The sequence below is a fragment of the Patiria miniata genome, unplaced genomic scaffold, assembly GCF_015706575.1.
Source record: "Patiria miniata isolate m_02_andy unplaced genomic scaffold, ASM1570657v1 HiC_scaffold_17, whole genome shotgun sequence".
In the NCBI taxonomy this organism is placed as follows: Eukaryota; Metazoa; Echinodermata; class Asteroidea; order Valvatida; family Asterinidae; genus Patiria; species Patiria miniata.
Genome location: NW_024037055.1, coordinates 14577843 through 14594173, shown reverse-complemented (window position 1 = coordinate 14594173; position 16331 = coordinate 14577843). Strand labels below are relative to the sequence as shown.

Genomic DNA, 16331 nt, shown 5'->3' with positions numbered 1-16331 from the left:
GCTTTAATATCGTTTTATAGTTGACGTTATATACAGTTTTACCCCAAATTGGCTTTTAGAGGCAATAACCTAATACGTTAGACGGTTGGGTACGGACGCACTTGGCGAATTAAAGTGCCATTCCAACCAAATGGGATTACTTTTTGAACGTAAACATCACTGTGGGAGATTTTGTTAATATCATGAAAAACTGAAGTTTGACATTTCCGTTGTTTTTTTTACGATAGCCTTTTAATCGGCGTCCAAAGAATGAATGATGAACCCCGTTCGTTTCAGAAACGTCGTCATACGTCGCGTTGCAACTGATGTACTTTTGTTCAGAAGAGGGAAGTTTTGCCTGAACGTAACTCGCTTTATTAACAAAACGAGTGTTTGAACAACTTTTCGAATTTCACTTCGGTGAAAGTTGCTGCTCAGATAAAATGTTAGGCTAACAAAATCCAGTAGTTTCATACCATGAAATTATACATGATGCTATAAATCGGTCAAGATACACACATTGAAAGTAAAGGACTTTTACTAATGTCCGAGTCAATTTAGAATATGGAATTATTAATAATTCTAACTTTAAATTGATCGTTAAACCTTCGCGTCCTAACCTGTTTTACGTATTGTAGCCGGTCATGTATCATACCACTTTCTAGCCGTACGTGATTATGCATAACCCAAGAATAGTGCTAGTATGCCAAATAGGCCTACATTGTAAACATAATTTTTGACAAATCTGGAAAACAGTACGTTAAGTCAGTGAAAGAAGGAAGCATTCGGGCTGTGCAAATGGTGACTGCTCTATGTTCCAACACCCATTATGTTCCGATAACCCGCACATAAAATTGTGTCACTTCCGGTTAGGGTTAGGGTTAGGGTTAGGGATAGGAATATGTGCAGTCGGAACATAGGCGTGTCGGAACATAGGGGTATCGGAACACAGGTGTGTCGGAAAATAGGTGTATAACCGTGTGGATGCGGGTCTTAATTCTATAGATAGGCCTATCTATATTCTAAATTGACTCAGACATTAGTAAAAGCCCTTTACTTTCAATGAGTGTATCTTGACCGATTTATAGCATCATGCATTATTTCATGGTATGAAACCACTGGATTTTGTTAGCCTAACATTTTATCTAAGCAGCAACTTTTCCATTCGCCGTACACACTTGTGATTTACATACATAACGGTCTATTCATGTTGTATATCGTGTTCCAAATGCTATTTTCCCGAGATTACAATTAACCGAAGTAGAGGAAGCACTTAGCTGGCTCCTAGATAAAATATACATATACAGAAAAACTAAAACTTGAACAAGTCTCTCTTTTTTCAAACTACTCTTGCAATTATCCCAAACTATCTCAACAAGATCTTCACTCTCGACGAGTGTCACTCGCGCCTAAATCAACGGCAGGTCTGAACGGTGCACTTACCGGTAATTCCTTCACTCGTCTCCAGGAACGTAGCACAGTCTCTTGTGGTGTGCAAACTAGTAAGGCCCTTCTCCGGCGCACTCACATATATATATTTGCTCTTCCTTTCATTCGGTTGCGACAGAAGATGATATAAAAAGAGCCGTCGGCTCCACTCCAGATCCGGCCCACGTCATCCAATGAGATCGTCTGTACCCTTGGCGCGACACCGGCCAAGGATGCGCGCCGCGCTTCCGTCTGCGACTCGGTGAGAGCAAACCGTGTTGGACGCATGCTCAGTTGTTATACACGCTGCGTGGTTTCTCAAGAGCAATTTGCGAATCGTATAATGATCGCTCGGTAGTCACTGAATGGTTTAGGAATGCAGGGTTTCGATTGATGCGCAAGGCTCATTGGGACGGAAACATGATCACATGATTTTAGGGGCAATCAGAGTTAGTAAGCTTACTTGGAAAAAACCACTGCCAAAAGGTTCGTATGTCAATTTCTCGTATTCCTGGTAAACTCTAGAAGCTATTTTATTTTTTATTTTATTTTATTTCAGCCACATCCAACAGTGCAAGCGCCAATAACAGGATGGAGAAATGAAGAGAAGACAATGAGAAGAAGTTACAGTTTTAGAGGTGGGAGGAAAAGCCCAGAAGAATATTCTGGGGAAAACCCACGGAATCAGGCAGGGACTGAAAACCCAATCCACATATTGGCCCGGGCGGATTTCGAACCCGGGTCACAGCGGTGGAAGGCGAGGAAAGTACCGCTACGCCAACCTGACTCCCCTGACTATAAGATTTATAACTTAAACGGAAGCGCTACTTTCTATATCATACGTTATCTTTCTTTACCACAACTACAGTATGAAATACTAAGACGGGGTACCAGTACCAGTAACGTTAAGATAATATCTAATTTGAATAAACTGCTTGAAGAAATCACTAAGGATAATAAACAATATAAATTCAAGAGCTCACACAGCACCCTTTTCTCATATAGCGAATACACCGTATATCCCTGAGTTATATAAATACCACCTTGGAGTCATTATGTTCAAATATGAGAGGAATTTATCACCTACTTCTATTTCGGGTCTTTTCACAAAGAATACAGACATTTTTTTTTCAGTATAACACAAAGGATTCAAGGAACTTGCCTTTTTATAGAGCAAGGACATCTAAAAAATATTGATCTAGAGTTAAACATGAAGGACCAATTGGTTTTTTTTTTTGGGGGGGGGAATAGTCTGTCCCCCACTTAGGTCAATTGTAGCTTTAAAAGATATCTAAAGAAATATCTCTTCAGCAATTGCAATTTAATCAGTATTTTTATTTTTAAAAAAATGTTGCGTCTATACATATACCGGTCCAAACGCTTCGCTCATTAATTCATCTTAACGAACAATATTATTGATAATAAGAAGAACAATCTTAATACTTAATACCCACTACAGTGTGTCCAAGAAACAAGCGGGTATGAACAAATCAGCGGCCATATCTAAACAAATATTAATGTGAGACTAAAAATTTGTTTGTGTTTTTTTCATGCTGTTGATGTTGTTTATTGCCTGTGGAAAAATTGATTGAAAACTTTAAAATGACTAGAAACGTAAGAGCACCATGACATTGAAATGCACACTTCTTGCGGCCTAGTAGCTTGTGCTAGTAGATTGTTGGAGAGAGGGAGGCCACGAACCTGTAACACACAAACACATTTCACATGCAAACAAGACGAGACTATGTCTTTATTTCGTTAACAGCCCGATAGTACGACAGTCCGAAGGTTTTTTAGTCCGAAGGGTCATTAGTCCGAAGGTTCGTTAGTCCGAAGGTTCGATAGTCCGAGGTTCGATAGTCCGAAGGGCCCATAGTCCGAAGGGGCGCCCATAAGTCCGAAAACAGAAGAAGGTTACATAGTCCGAAGGTTCGATAGTCCGAATAGACGATAGGGTTCGATAGTCCCAATCGTTAATAAGATTTGATAGTCTGAATGGACGATAAGGTTCGACAGCCCGAATGGACAATAAGGTTTGATATTCCGAATTGACATTAGGACCTTATTGTCGATTCGGACTATCGGACCTAATTGTCGCTTCGGACTATCGGACCTTATTGTCGATATGGACTATCGGACCTTATTTTCAATTCGGAATGATTCAAGGTTCGGCTGTCTGTTAGCCTCCACCATTCTTGAAAATGTTTGTTGTATGTTACCTTAATATCAATTGTTCATTATTAGAATCATGATGTTTGGAAATAAATGAAATCAAATCAGTCATTTGAAGGTTGTGCCGTTCACCATCGGGAGAGTAGCAACTGATGAGAGTAGGCCTATTGTTGTACCATCTTTTGTGGAACAGAACAGCCTTTGTGCTAATGAAATCGGGTTACAATAACTGGGACAAATTAGATGTTTGATACGGTTTAAATTACATTAAAGTGCCTTACGCTAAGATTTTTTTTGGATACATACGGATCCACCGTCACATAATTACCAGAGTAGAAGAAAAGATTATTACAGAAAAAATATACCCCTAGTGACTTCTTACATCTAACACGGGGTGCTGTGGTCCAATGGTTACGGTGTTCGATTTGTGTGCCGTGTTACATGAGTTCGAATCCTGACCCATGGTGCTTGTGCTCTTGAGCAAGGCACTTTACCATTATTGCTTCGTCCTTCTGATAGGACGTAAAGCCGCACGTCCCGTGTGTTGTGAAATGCACGATAAAGAACCCAGTAACACTTATCGCTAAGAGAAGGGGTTTGCCCCGGTGTTTCTGGCAGTGGCTGCAATATGCACTGCAGCACCTAATCAACCCTAATAAGATGCTACATAATGGGTCTCATATTTCTCATATACTTTTTTTACCTTTCTTTAATAATAGACATCATTTTCAGCGCCTTGAGTACCTAATTGTTGGTAGATACGTGCGCTATATAAGACTCCGTTATTATTATATTATTATTATTATTATTATTATTAACATTCCATCAAAACTTTGATGCCAATTTACCTTTGAATGGAACATCTGTGCAAAAATGGAGTTGGAATTATGTTTTGAGACCGTTGAGCATCTTCCCTGCCAGTTTCAAGCATGTTCAATTTTATTGGCAAAGATTGAAAAGAGTTGCAAAAGGTAAACCTTACATTTTCAAATCAAATTTGGCAAAAAAAATTATGCAGACATGTCCTTTAGATGCTAGAGGAACATTAATCGATATTCAAAAATATTCAAAAAAATTGCGCAAGACTCGAGGCTAAACAGTCAGGAAAGCCCGGGTCGGGAATTTTTTTTGGGCAAGGGTATCGCGGAAAAAGGTTGTGGGGGGGGGGGGCGGATTCCCCCAGCCCTTTTAGGGTTAAAATGACGAAGTACCTGCACGCCACAATTGTTATTGTTTAAAATCAATATTGAATTAAAATAAATTCCTTAAGCATTCATCTGTTTTTCATCGTGACCGAATTAAAACACAAACAGATGTTGAATTACAATACCTGCCTATCCTTGAATTGAAACGGTCAGCTACAGAAACGGGTCAATAAAGGCCGCGGAATCATCGTCACATTTATACACTGCCGCGTGTAGATACGCGCTGGTAATTGTTTTAGTGGAGGGCTAGGGATGGACACTGTCATGTTGTCCTTTCTCAACAGTTACATCTAGCGAAAGCCAAGGCCTCAGGGATTAGAATTGTTAGATCACTCAACTGGAATGTGACGAACCATGGGCAGGAGACTTAAAAGTATTTGTATTGTCTTCCGTGGCGTTCAAGCAGGAAGCCACACCTGCTATCAGCGTTGCTCTAGCAGCTCAATGCATTGTCCATTATTTTGACGAGTACCATAAAAGGTTACAACAGCCTATTTCCGTTGGCATTTAGGGAACATTGCTTGAATCGCCGCAGCTGTTATCAGATAATTGTGTACGCAGTGCTCTTAAAAGACTACTGTCAGTCGGGGGATACTGGGCTGACCCTTCGGTCTAGCGAAAAGGTCGATGGTGTGAATTTATATAATGACCTACTTTATTTCAATGACATCTGTTTCGAGGGTCTTTGGAATACACAAGATTGCATCGATAGATATCTACCGGAATTAGTTGGGAGGGCTTTGGTATTGAAAACTGTCAATCACTACAAGAGCCCATGCATGGCGTCTCATTCTTCTTGCTTGCAGTGAAGGACAATGGGCTTTACAATTTTTCACTTCCGGACCTTACAGTAGATGTATCAGGATAAACAATGAATACTCCTCAATTTTCATGTTCCATCTTTTTTATTTTATTTTATTTTTATATTTTATTTTATTTTTATATTTAGAGTCCCTCATCCTAAAGTTCATTCTAGGCAACGATGATATTTTGACAGTTAAAATTCAATATTAGCAATTATTCTTATATAAATTCATAAAAAAATACCAACATCTTTTATTGTCTTCGATAAGCTTATATTTCTCATATCGCCTATTTTGTTATAAAGCTTTTTGTAATTAACACTTGTATCAGTCGAAGGATATTTATCTTATTAATTATTAGGCATTTCTGTCGGTGCTCTAAGCGCGATGTTTGTCATGGGAAATTGCCTCGAGTCACTTTAATTGTTTGACACGACAGCTTGTACAATTAAAATTAACCATTTAATTACAACTCATTGTGAGTGTGTGTTGCACACGTTTCCGCACACATCGGTTATATTACACGTTTGGTATGTATTTGACTCTTTGTGATATTGAATGGTCAAGCTGTGCAAATGACCAATCCAATAACTTGACCAAACATTGCTGGACAAGACTAAATCTACGCATGATAGCAACTGCCAAATAATGACGAGGAATTGTCACTTTATTTGACATCTAAGATTACGTTTATTTCGAGCTCTTTAAAGCTTAATTGCACGTCGGTTTCATCTTCAAACTCTTGTATTCTGTCATCTTAATATTTTTTGTTCTGGGTGGGGTTTTAAAAGACTTGTTATCTTTTTACAACTCATTTTAGGATAATTTTATTTCACTGTTAAATGCTAATTTTATATTGACCTCAAGGAAAAAGCACTTGTAAAACTAATTAAACCGTCCTTTTTAAATTAAGCCCATTAATAAGGGAATAAATATGTGCTTGGCCGGTTTAAAACAAATACAATTAACACCTGGTAGGGGCCTGGTAACCGATGATGGCCCGATCCCATGGCGAGGGTCATTATCCGCGGCCAGGCCCTATGCTGGTTTTAAACGTACTTGTTTAATACCGGTCAAGTACATACATTTATGTACTTATTCCCATTCACAAATACCTTTCGGTCAAAAAGTCATAACAAGTCAAAACTTCACAATTTTCCAACGGTTTTCTTCAACAATTTTACCTCATGTTTTGTAAAACACCCCTCTTGCCGTGTCTATGGTATGCGCCTCGCGTGCGAAGTGCTAAACATTTCCTTTTATGGAGATTGGCACGCGCGCGGCGCGTGCCGCGCGATGTGACGCAGAACGCAGTGGTGCAGGAATAAAGTGTTTCAAAACAAGTTGGTGTTTTATAAAATTTACAATTAATGTAAAGTGTGTGTGTACTAATAACACCGAACTTCCGGTTTAATGACGTCACAGCATTAGGAAACCCAAGGTCAACTTTGTACCTGATATCATATTTTTGTGCCACGATCATCGCCACTGGATACAGATTAAATGATGAATTTGGTTAATAAAAGACGATTGATCATTTTCAAGTTCTCCCAATTATGAAATAAAAAATAAAATATGTTGCAATGCTTTCACGTAGCGCTTTTCATTGTATCAACACTAATCTCTTGTGAGACAACCTATAGTCTTGCAAGTTATGTTTGGATGGTCCTATACATATACCATGCAGTCTCCATATCCATTTAGGTATGCTTGAGAGTATGTGGGAGGCTACTTCAATTATATTCGATAAACACAAAAATCCCCCTTCCTTAAAAATCAGACTTCAAAATTTCCATCTAAGAAAACCCATCACACTTCAAGAGCGCTCCGTGACAAATATTATCTTTCAAGATCAATCTTTAAAATCCATCATATAATTTTTTTTTTCAAGTTGACTTCGACAGAAAGAACAATATTTCTCTTTGCACGTCTGCAATTCTAATCTTTGTGGGCGGTTGCTCGTTTGTTAATGTCAGTCGAAGTGGCATGGGTTTACGTTTATTTTACAAGACGATAGAGTTACGATTTAATTTGTTATCGTAGAATCGCAATAGTTGTGTCAGAAGACGGTAGCTTGTTTACTGACAACGCTCTAGTTCCCCGGTGTGACTGCCAATTCTTTAAAGTCTTTATTTTCTTTGCATGACATCTTTTTTTTAAGGTGCTCGAATTCTTTGCGAAAATGTCACTTTTGTTGCTTGAAAAAATCCAAATCCAATTCTTGCGTAATTGATTTTATTAAAGGAATAAATGTGTGCTTGTCCGGTTATAAACACTCTGTTTTTGACAGTTTGGAGTATGGATGCTGAGAATTACATGAGCCAAAGGTGAGGGTCATTATCAGCGTTCAGACTCCAAACCGGCCAAGCACTTATTTAGTCCCATTCATAAATACCTTTTTCGGTCAAACAGTCAAAACAAGTCGAAAATTATACATTTCCAACGATTTTGATTAACAAGTTATTTCATGTTTTTTTTACCGCCCCTCTAGAAATGTTATGGTATGTGTCTCTCGCAAATAGTCGTAAACAACTCCTTTTATGGAGATTGGAGCGCGTGTTGCGCATACTGCTCGATGCGTCGCAGAACGCAGCCGTGCCGGTGTAGTGTGAATTTAGGACTATGAACTCATTGGTAGTATTGCGCATTCCTAACCGATTAAAATATGCAAAAAAACAATCCATAACAACAATCTCTGGGGAGAACCAACGCTCTCCGAGGACAACCAACAATCTCCGGGGACAACCAACGATCTCCGAGGACAACCAACGATCTCCGAGGACAAGCAACGATCTCCGAGGACAACCAATGATCGCCGAGGGCAACCAACGATCTTCGAGGACAACCAACGATCTCCAAGGACAACCAACCTTCTCCGAGGATAACAAACGATCTCCGAGGACAATCAACGATCTCCGAGGACAACCAACGATCTCCGAGGACAAACAACGGAATTATGGGCTGATGAGAATTCAATCCACCTGTTTTGATAGATGGGGTTCTTACCCGGCCCTAGCCACAGATGTGTAAGGCGAGGAAAGTGCAAACGTGCCAAACTGAGTGTCAGTCCTTCGGTTAATCTTAATGGTATTCGATACAACTGTTTGATCCGATGGCAATTAACTAAGTCAACTTTACCAGAGGACGCAAACTTTTGTAATCCATTTATTCGTACAAACAAACGTCGGTCAATTGTAATTTGTTTTAAATATAGATAGATGCCTTGATAAAATGTTACCGTCAATTAAGGATTCGTCAGGTACCGTCAATTAACACAAAATGAATGTTTTTTAAGCATCTTTCTTAGAAGACACGTCGCACATGTCTGAGATGAAGTATCCAGATACTGTGCGGTTTGATCACAGGCACAGAAGATATTATTTTTCTTTGATCACCCGATCTCTCCTCTGTGTTACCGGCGAAGGTTATTACTACAGCTTACAAAAACATTACCCAGCGGGTAGCAAGATTAATCAAAAGCCTACTCCTAAAGTTTGTCTGTTATACCGATGGCAGGTTATTATGTGGCTTAGTAGTGGATGTCAGTCAACCGTATTGCACGGACATGGGTGGCAACAGACACTGACGCAATGTTATTAACCATCAGTCTTAAAGAGGCATTTGCAACGCTCTTTCATGTGACCCCCCTAAAAAAAAGGCAGTTAAACCCTTACAAAAGTGTTTCCATGGCCACTTCAACCACCTTAACCATTCTATTTCTGATATGATTTTACGGGGTAAAGAGTCACTTTAATTACCCCCCCCCTTACACTAACATCATATTCATTGCCTCCCCCTTCAATTTTGCCCCTTTCCTTATCGACTTGCTTCCTCCCCACCCCTCCCTATTATCATGGGTGCATAACTATGTTCCCCAGTCCCTACGTTCCCCAGACCTTATTGTTAGGGTTAGGGTAAGGGTTGGGGATCGGGGAACATAGGGACTGGGGATCATAGGGACTGGGGAACATTGGAACTAGGGAACATATGGACTGGGGAACACAGGGATCGGGGAACATAGGGGCCCGGGGAACATAGGGATCGGGGAACATAGGGACCGGGTAACATAGGGACTGGGGAACATAGGGACCGGGGAACATAGGGAATGGGGAACATAGGGACTGGGGAACATAGGGTTCGGGGAACATAGGGACTAGGGAACATAGGGACTGGGGAACATAGGGACTGGGCAACATAGGGACCGGGGAACATAGGGACTGGGGAACATAGGGATCGGAGAACATAGGGACTGGGGAACATAGGGACTGGGGAACATAGGGATCGGGGAACATGGGGACTGGGGAACATAGGGACTGGGGAGCATAGGGACTGGGGAACATAGGGACTGGGGAACATGGGGACTGGGGAACATAGGGACTGGGGGACATAGGGACTGGGAACATAGGGATCGGGGATCATGGGGACTGGGGAACACAGGGACCGGGGAACATAGGGACTGGGGAACATAGGGATCGGGGATCATAGGGACTGGGGAACATAGGGACTGGGGAACATAGGGACTGGGGAACATAGGGACTGGGGAACATAGGGACTGGGGAACATAGGGATCGGGGAACATAGGGACTGGGGAGCATAGGGACTGGGGAGCATAGGGACTGGGGAACATAGGGACTGGGGAACATGGGGACTGGGGAACATAGGGACTGGGGAACATAGGGACTGGGGAACATAGGGACTGGGAACATAGGGATCGGGGATCATGGGGACTGGGGAACATAAGGACCGGGGAACATAGGGACCGGGGAACATAGGGACTGGGGAACATAGGGACTGGGGAACATAGCGCCGGGAGCGTCGCGCACCACGAACCGGCGCATCTCGATTTTTATTTCATCAAAATGCTCATCCTCACAAAATTGTATTGCGATCTGAGTTCTAATTAACTGAAAACACTATTTACACTCTGCGGTATATCTCTAAAAACTCTGAAATCGTTCACCACGAAGTGACGTTTTACGATACGCCGCTTTACACGCTAATACGAACCGACGTATCCCATAATTATCTGGCACAAGGCTATTTTTACGCACGTTGTATGAAATACGATAAACATGATAAAAATCTCTTTCACGAAGTGTCGTGTATCTTGGGAACTGAATTTATTAAAAACTAGACAACTCCGATGCACACGGATTGCATACAATAAGGTTTAATCTATAATTTACTAGCAAAAACGAAACAGCTTGAATTCTTACACAGGGAGTAAAAGGATTGAGCCAACAAACATATGACAAACTTTAAATCGGTTTTTCTCAAAACACAACTTGCACCCCCTGTGTGTCCCCTCTGTCATTTGCCTCTGAAGAAATCCTTGCTAAGGATGAAAATATTAGGCCGCTCTAATTTTTCGACTGGTTAAACAAAACAGCTTTTGTTGTTCCCAGAGAGGGCGGTTCACAGTCCCCTTTGTACTTCACTGACTGACTCGGTGACTGACTGTCACTTGTGAATTAGACTGATTACCTATCTCACCTTTACGGGCTCGCCTACTGCTGATGTTTGTCATGTAGAATCTTGTCATGATACATGTGTAGGCAATAAGTCAAGTCTCCATGCGAATGGTGAAAGTAGAGTTTTCATATCCATCTCGTTTGTCTGCAGGAGAAAAAAAAAGATATGTGTTATTTTACCGATGAAATAGTCCCCCCTGCTATTTATTTTTCTGTCAACCTTTCATAGCGCGCCTCTTGTACATCGCGCAGTAGATACCACCATGATACCACTAACCGCCCATCGATCGCGCACCCGATGGAGCTTGACGTATTGTACTAAGTAAGCATTCTCATGGTTCCCTGCGCAGCGCACAGCAAAGCACATCATTAGATAACCCTATCTGCTTGAGTGTGTGGACATGTGCGTTCAATCCTGCGTGACATTATAAAATAAAATACGGTTGTACGTTCCAAAACAAGATGGAGATTATTTGAATTTCTTTTTAACCGAGTCCGGGAATTTTAGGGGTGCGGTAGTCATCAGCTCTTACAATCATGTAAGCAAATGGAACTTTCATTCGCCTTTGTTTTATTCACGTTTGACTCAATGTGATTGGTGCCAACAATGCATTAGTCAATCGAGACGATTCAGTTTCTTGTCGTCACCGACAAGAAATTTAGCAGTACTGCAAAGTAGTGGCTCGCCACGGCAATTCATGTGCTCATAATTCACATTTGCGGCAACATGTTTTTTTTCTCGAAGCATTCAACTGTTATCGTTTCATTGATCCAAAGTGTCTGGAGGATAGTATATTGAAGGTCGTTTTTTTTCCAACTAGGTCAACCGATACAAGACTGAGCGTCTATATTACCGCGGCGGGATACAGGGTCGATTGAGGTGTCGTTTCTCCCTTGACAAATATCAAAAAAACGATCAGTTTTGAGACCTTCAAAATGAGTGATTTGTTTGTGGGCGGGGCGTGAAGAGAAGATTTATCTTAAAGGGCTCACGACGTTTTACTTGGGAACATATTTGTGCAACTTTCTACTCCTCTTAAATGTATGAAAACTATTTGACATCACTATTTGGCCATCACTATTTGGCCTACTGTCATGTACTGAAACAACAACAAATCACCAAAGAACGGAAAATTTACGATGGCAAAATATCCAAAATTCTGACAATTTTTGGGTGCTGAAATAGCTGTAAACGTTAAGGTTTCTGCCCGAAATGACATCACATTTTTGATCATGAATATCCAAATTCTCATTAGCATAAAACAAAAAAGGCACCAAAAGTGCCATTAAAAATGGCAAATGTAAAGGTCCCATGCAATGTCATTTTTTCAGAGCAGTCCTTGTAAATGCATCTTTGTGTCCCATTAAGCTTTATTTTTAATTTTCATTTTGCCCTTTCAAGGGTATGTTGGTGTCTCTTTTTGGTTTTTATGCTAATGAAATTTCCATATTCATGAGCAAAAGTGTGATGTAATTTAGGCAGAAACTTCCGTGTTACAGCTAATTCAGCATCAAAAGTTGCCAGGATTTCGCACATTTTCTGTGTTTTTTTTGCTAATTTGTTGCTGTGTCAGTATAGGACAGTAAGCCAATGAAATTTTCTGAGCGCCAGAATTATATGCACAGGTATTCAAATTCAAATGAGGTTTAATTTGAGTGAAGACTGAAACAGTATTTTTTTACAGTCAAATGAGGAATAAATCCGGTTTTTTTTCTGAAATGAGAATGGAGATTTGTCTGTTTTCCATTGCAAGTTTTCGTTCATTGTAATTAAAGGTAGGCCTATTCATTAATGCGTTCGGTAAAATGATCAGTTGTGGACAGCTGAATCGTGTGGTATTTCTTTTAAAATTAAGAGAACTTGTTAAAAGAGTATGGCAATTGCGTAAAATGTACACAGTTATTACAATTATAAGTCAATATTACCTCTACTTTATTCCTTTGGTATTTTTATTAAACGGAGCGAGCCACATAACTTTTAAATATTTTTTTTCTAACTCGGTCACTTTTATTCTAACTCGCACTGTATTCATCACATCATTTATCCACGTTTTCACCTATTTTTGACCAATTTGCATATTAATGAAATTGGTATGAGCTACATCTGCCAAAGAAACACCGAGCAAATACGCGCAGTCTTATGGCAGGTAAGATCGTACCAGCCTAACCCCGAATCCGTTTCTGATGGGGAGATATCTCGTTTACATCATAATGTAAATTTCTTTTCAATCGCACGCATCGGTAAAGCGATTGGGATCGAGAGTTCACTTGCAAAAGGATTTAGGGCTGAAGCAAAAACTGCTCAGTTGGATCTCTTGGTTGTAAGGCCGTGGTGCGCAGTACTTTGTTTTGCAACTTACTTCTGGCGCAGGCAATAAGACGCATGCGTCAGAAGCAGATTTGTATTCAAGTCAGCAAAGATCGAGTCCGAGTCCGAGTCACCTCTCCCGAGTCCGAGTCCCGAGTCAGGCAGGTCGAGTCCGAGTCCACGTCACGAGTCACAAAGGTCGTGTCCGGGTCCGAGTCACGTTTAATCATAGAGCTATATTAAATGATCAGAGCGCTAACTCGATGTACAAAGTAATGCCTGATGGGCGCATCCATGTTTGTGCAGATGCTTTTTGCCGTGACTTTTTTGAACTGTCATGACGCGCTTAAGTTGTTTGCGTAAGTTCTACTTGCGCGTTGCATGAAGAGTACACTTTCAAAATTCAATCCATCTAATTTCATTATGTTCTACAAACACGCACATGAATTCAAAATGTCTGCTTCCAGGACGGCTTCAAAGCGTCTCCACGCGCAAGAATGAGGAGTTAGCGCTCTAGTAATTTAATATAGCTCTATACATGCTTTTAATATATATTGAAAATATATATTGAGGCACTGCTATAAAAACCTCACAGTGTAAATGTTTCCATTTTTCACAGCTTTTCTTTAATTTAATGAACGGCAAATACACGATGTCAAATAAGGCAAGGTACTGCAGTGTCTGGAAAGGATAATCTGGTACCGAACACTATCAAGCTTGCATTTTCGAGCTTGCAAGTGTGGAAGCTGGGTTACATGTTTCGATACATTGATTTCCCTAAACGATATATCGGAAACAAACCAGCCGCACGCGCTGTGTATGTACAGTACTTTTGTGCGTTTCTTCTGTACGGCGCTAACTGTATCGCTTGCTCAGGAGAGGATCGTCTTCAAATAATTTATGATTATATTGTTAAACAAAACAAAAAAGTAATTTCGGATGATTACCGAGTCACACTGGTCGAGTCTGTGTCGTTCGTCATCGTGACTCGAGTCCGAGTCACGGAAAATGGGACTCGAGTCGGACTCGAGGCCGAGTCCGAGTCACGAGTCATACAAGTCTGGTCAGTTGAAAGCACAATGGTTCTCGACCTTTACTTCTATTGAAAATATACCCTCTACTGGCATGCGTAAGAAAGAAAAGATGAAATTTGTTTCAATACAAAGTAGGATTCGTTTAAACTCAGTAAATGGGGAACTGGAAGAGGAATGACGATTTGAACTCGGGTTATCCACAGTCCAACCCATCGGCATAAGTTACTAAGAAATCGAGCCCCTTTAATCTTTGATAACATTTCAAAACGTTAAACTATACTCGAAATCACGTTACACATTATTTGAACGAGACGTGTTTTACGCAGGCGCGTTAAGGTCAATGACAGTAGGCCTATTTGGCTGCCAAAAAAAATATAAATAAATAAATCGAATAAATAAATAACTAAATAAGTCTTGCCGCCGGTATAGTATTGTGTATGTCACATTTCACATCCCGCTTACTATCCAATTTTATTCCCGTAACCACAAGTTTTTGCATTGAGATAACTGTGAAAGAAAAAGAAACCATCAATATTATCCACGCATGTGGGTGTGGAGTTCAGCAGGTGTAACATTTTGATATTATTCGCACGAACCTCTCAAAGTCTCTAGTTATCAAAATATTTTTTCCATGGCATTTTGGGGCTTGCAAATACAAGCTGTTTACCCAAAATCTCTCCTGCCCTGAAATATTTCTCTCATTTATCTGCAAATAAATGACACATGGGACTGTTTGTTTAAACACAGGACCAACGATGCAACCTAACGTGTCGTTGATGACACCTACCTGGCACGTTCCATAACATGGCGAACTTTGATTTTTTTTTCTCTGACGCATTGCATCCGTAATAGTAAATATTGCAAAAAGTGAAAAATCCGGTATGTTGAAAATTCCACTCTTCGTTACTCTTGAGCTAACAATAGACAGATTGTTTCGAGGCGATTTCCGATTTTATTTTTACTTGAAAAGTGCAAAGTTTTAAAATACGTAGAATTAAAAATAACTTGGCAAACACGAGGTTGATTATATGAATGTAGATACTAATGGGTAATCATAATTTTAAATTTCTAAAGTTATTTCTTGCAGATTAACTTAAAATAATTCTTTGGATATATTAAGTGAATCATTACGTTAGACAACCCTGAAGCCGGATTTTGTGTCATATTTCAGACTGAATTAGATATGACAAACTATTATTCAAATGATAATAAATATGTTTCCATGGCAAAGTGTTATTAAGATAAAATTAACAATAGTTAACTGAATAAGTTTCAGTTTTGGCGACACTACTTGAAAAAAGGTCTTTGAAAAAGTCGAAATGCGCTACATTTACGAAACTTTCAACTACACAAATAAACATGATTTATTTGTCCCTATCTCTAACCCCAACCCTAACCCTAACACTACCCCTAAACCAAACCCTAACCCTAATCCCAATACAAACGATTACTTCAAATCATATGAATACACGTATTTTGAAGAACAAATATCACAAAGGCCCATTTTCTGAAACCCAGGAATCAGAAACAACACAACCAGCGTCTTTAAACCACAAAGTACTGAATAAATACGCAGAAACGATGGCCAACTCCTCACAGCGAAAACAAACCAAAATAAACAAATAAACAAACATCCCAACAAACAAAACGACCCAGCACAACCGATGATAGCTCTCTAGTCATATGTACAAAATATTCTGTGTCACTTAATGTGAACCTAGCAAAGCCGAATGTGAGCGTGTTTGCTGAATGCGTTTCCAGACACTGCAGATATTTACGTAAGGTGTGTTTGAAAGTGGTTCCTGTATGTTTTTGGAAACTTACTAGGGCTATCAAAATGTCACGTTTGAATGTTGATGAATGCAAAATGCATAGGTACAATGTTTGAACTACAGCAATTGAATGATGTCGAGTGTTTCTTCTACGACGGT

General features: G+C 40.1%; 1 protein-coding gene across 2 annotated transcripts in view; it reads right to left on the bottom strand.

Annotated features, from left to right (window-relative positions):
* The window catches only part of LOC119723929, a 38571-nt gene extending 27374 nt beyond the window's left edge, over nt 1-11197 (bottom strand). Inside the window, exon 1 of one of the 2 annotated variants that reach the window (XM_038194839.1) lies at nt 11081-11197. The gene's annotated coding sequence lies outside the window, so the exon portion shown is untranslated. Of the gene's footprint in view, nt 1-1422; nt 1595-11080 lie in introns of those variants that run through there. The other variant, XM_038194838.1, reaches the window with a different exon arrangement.
* Nucleotides 11198-16331: the final 5134 nt, after the last annotated feature.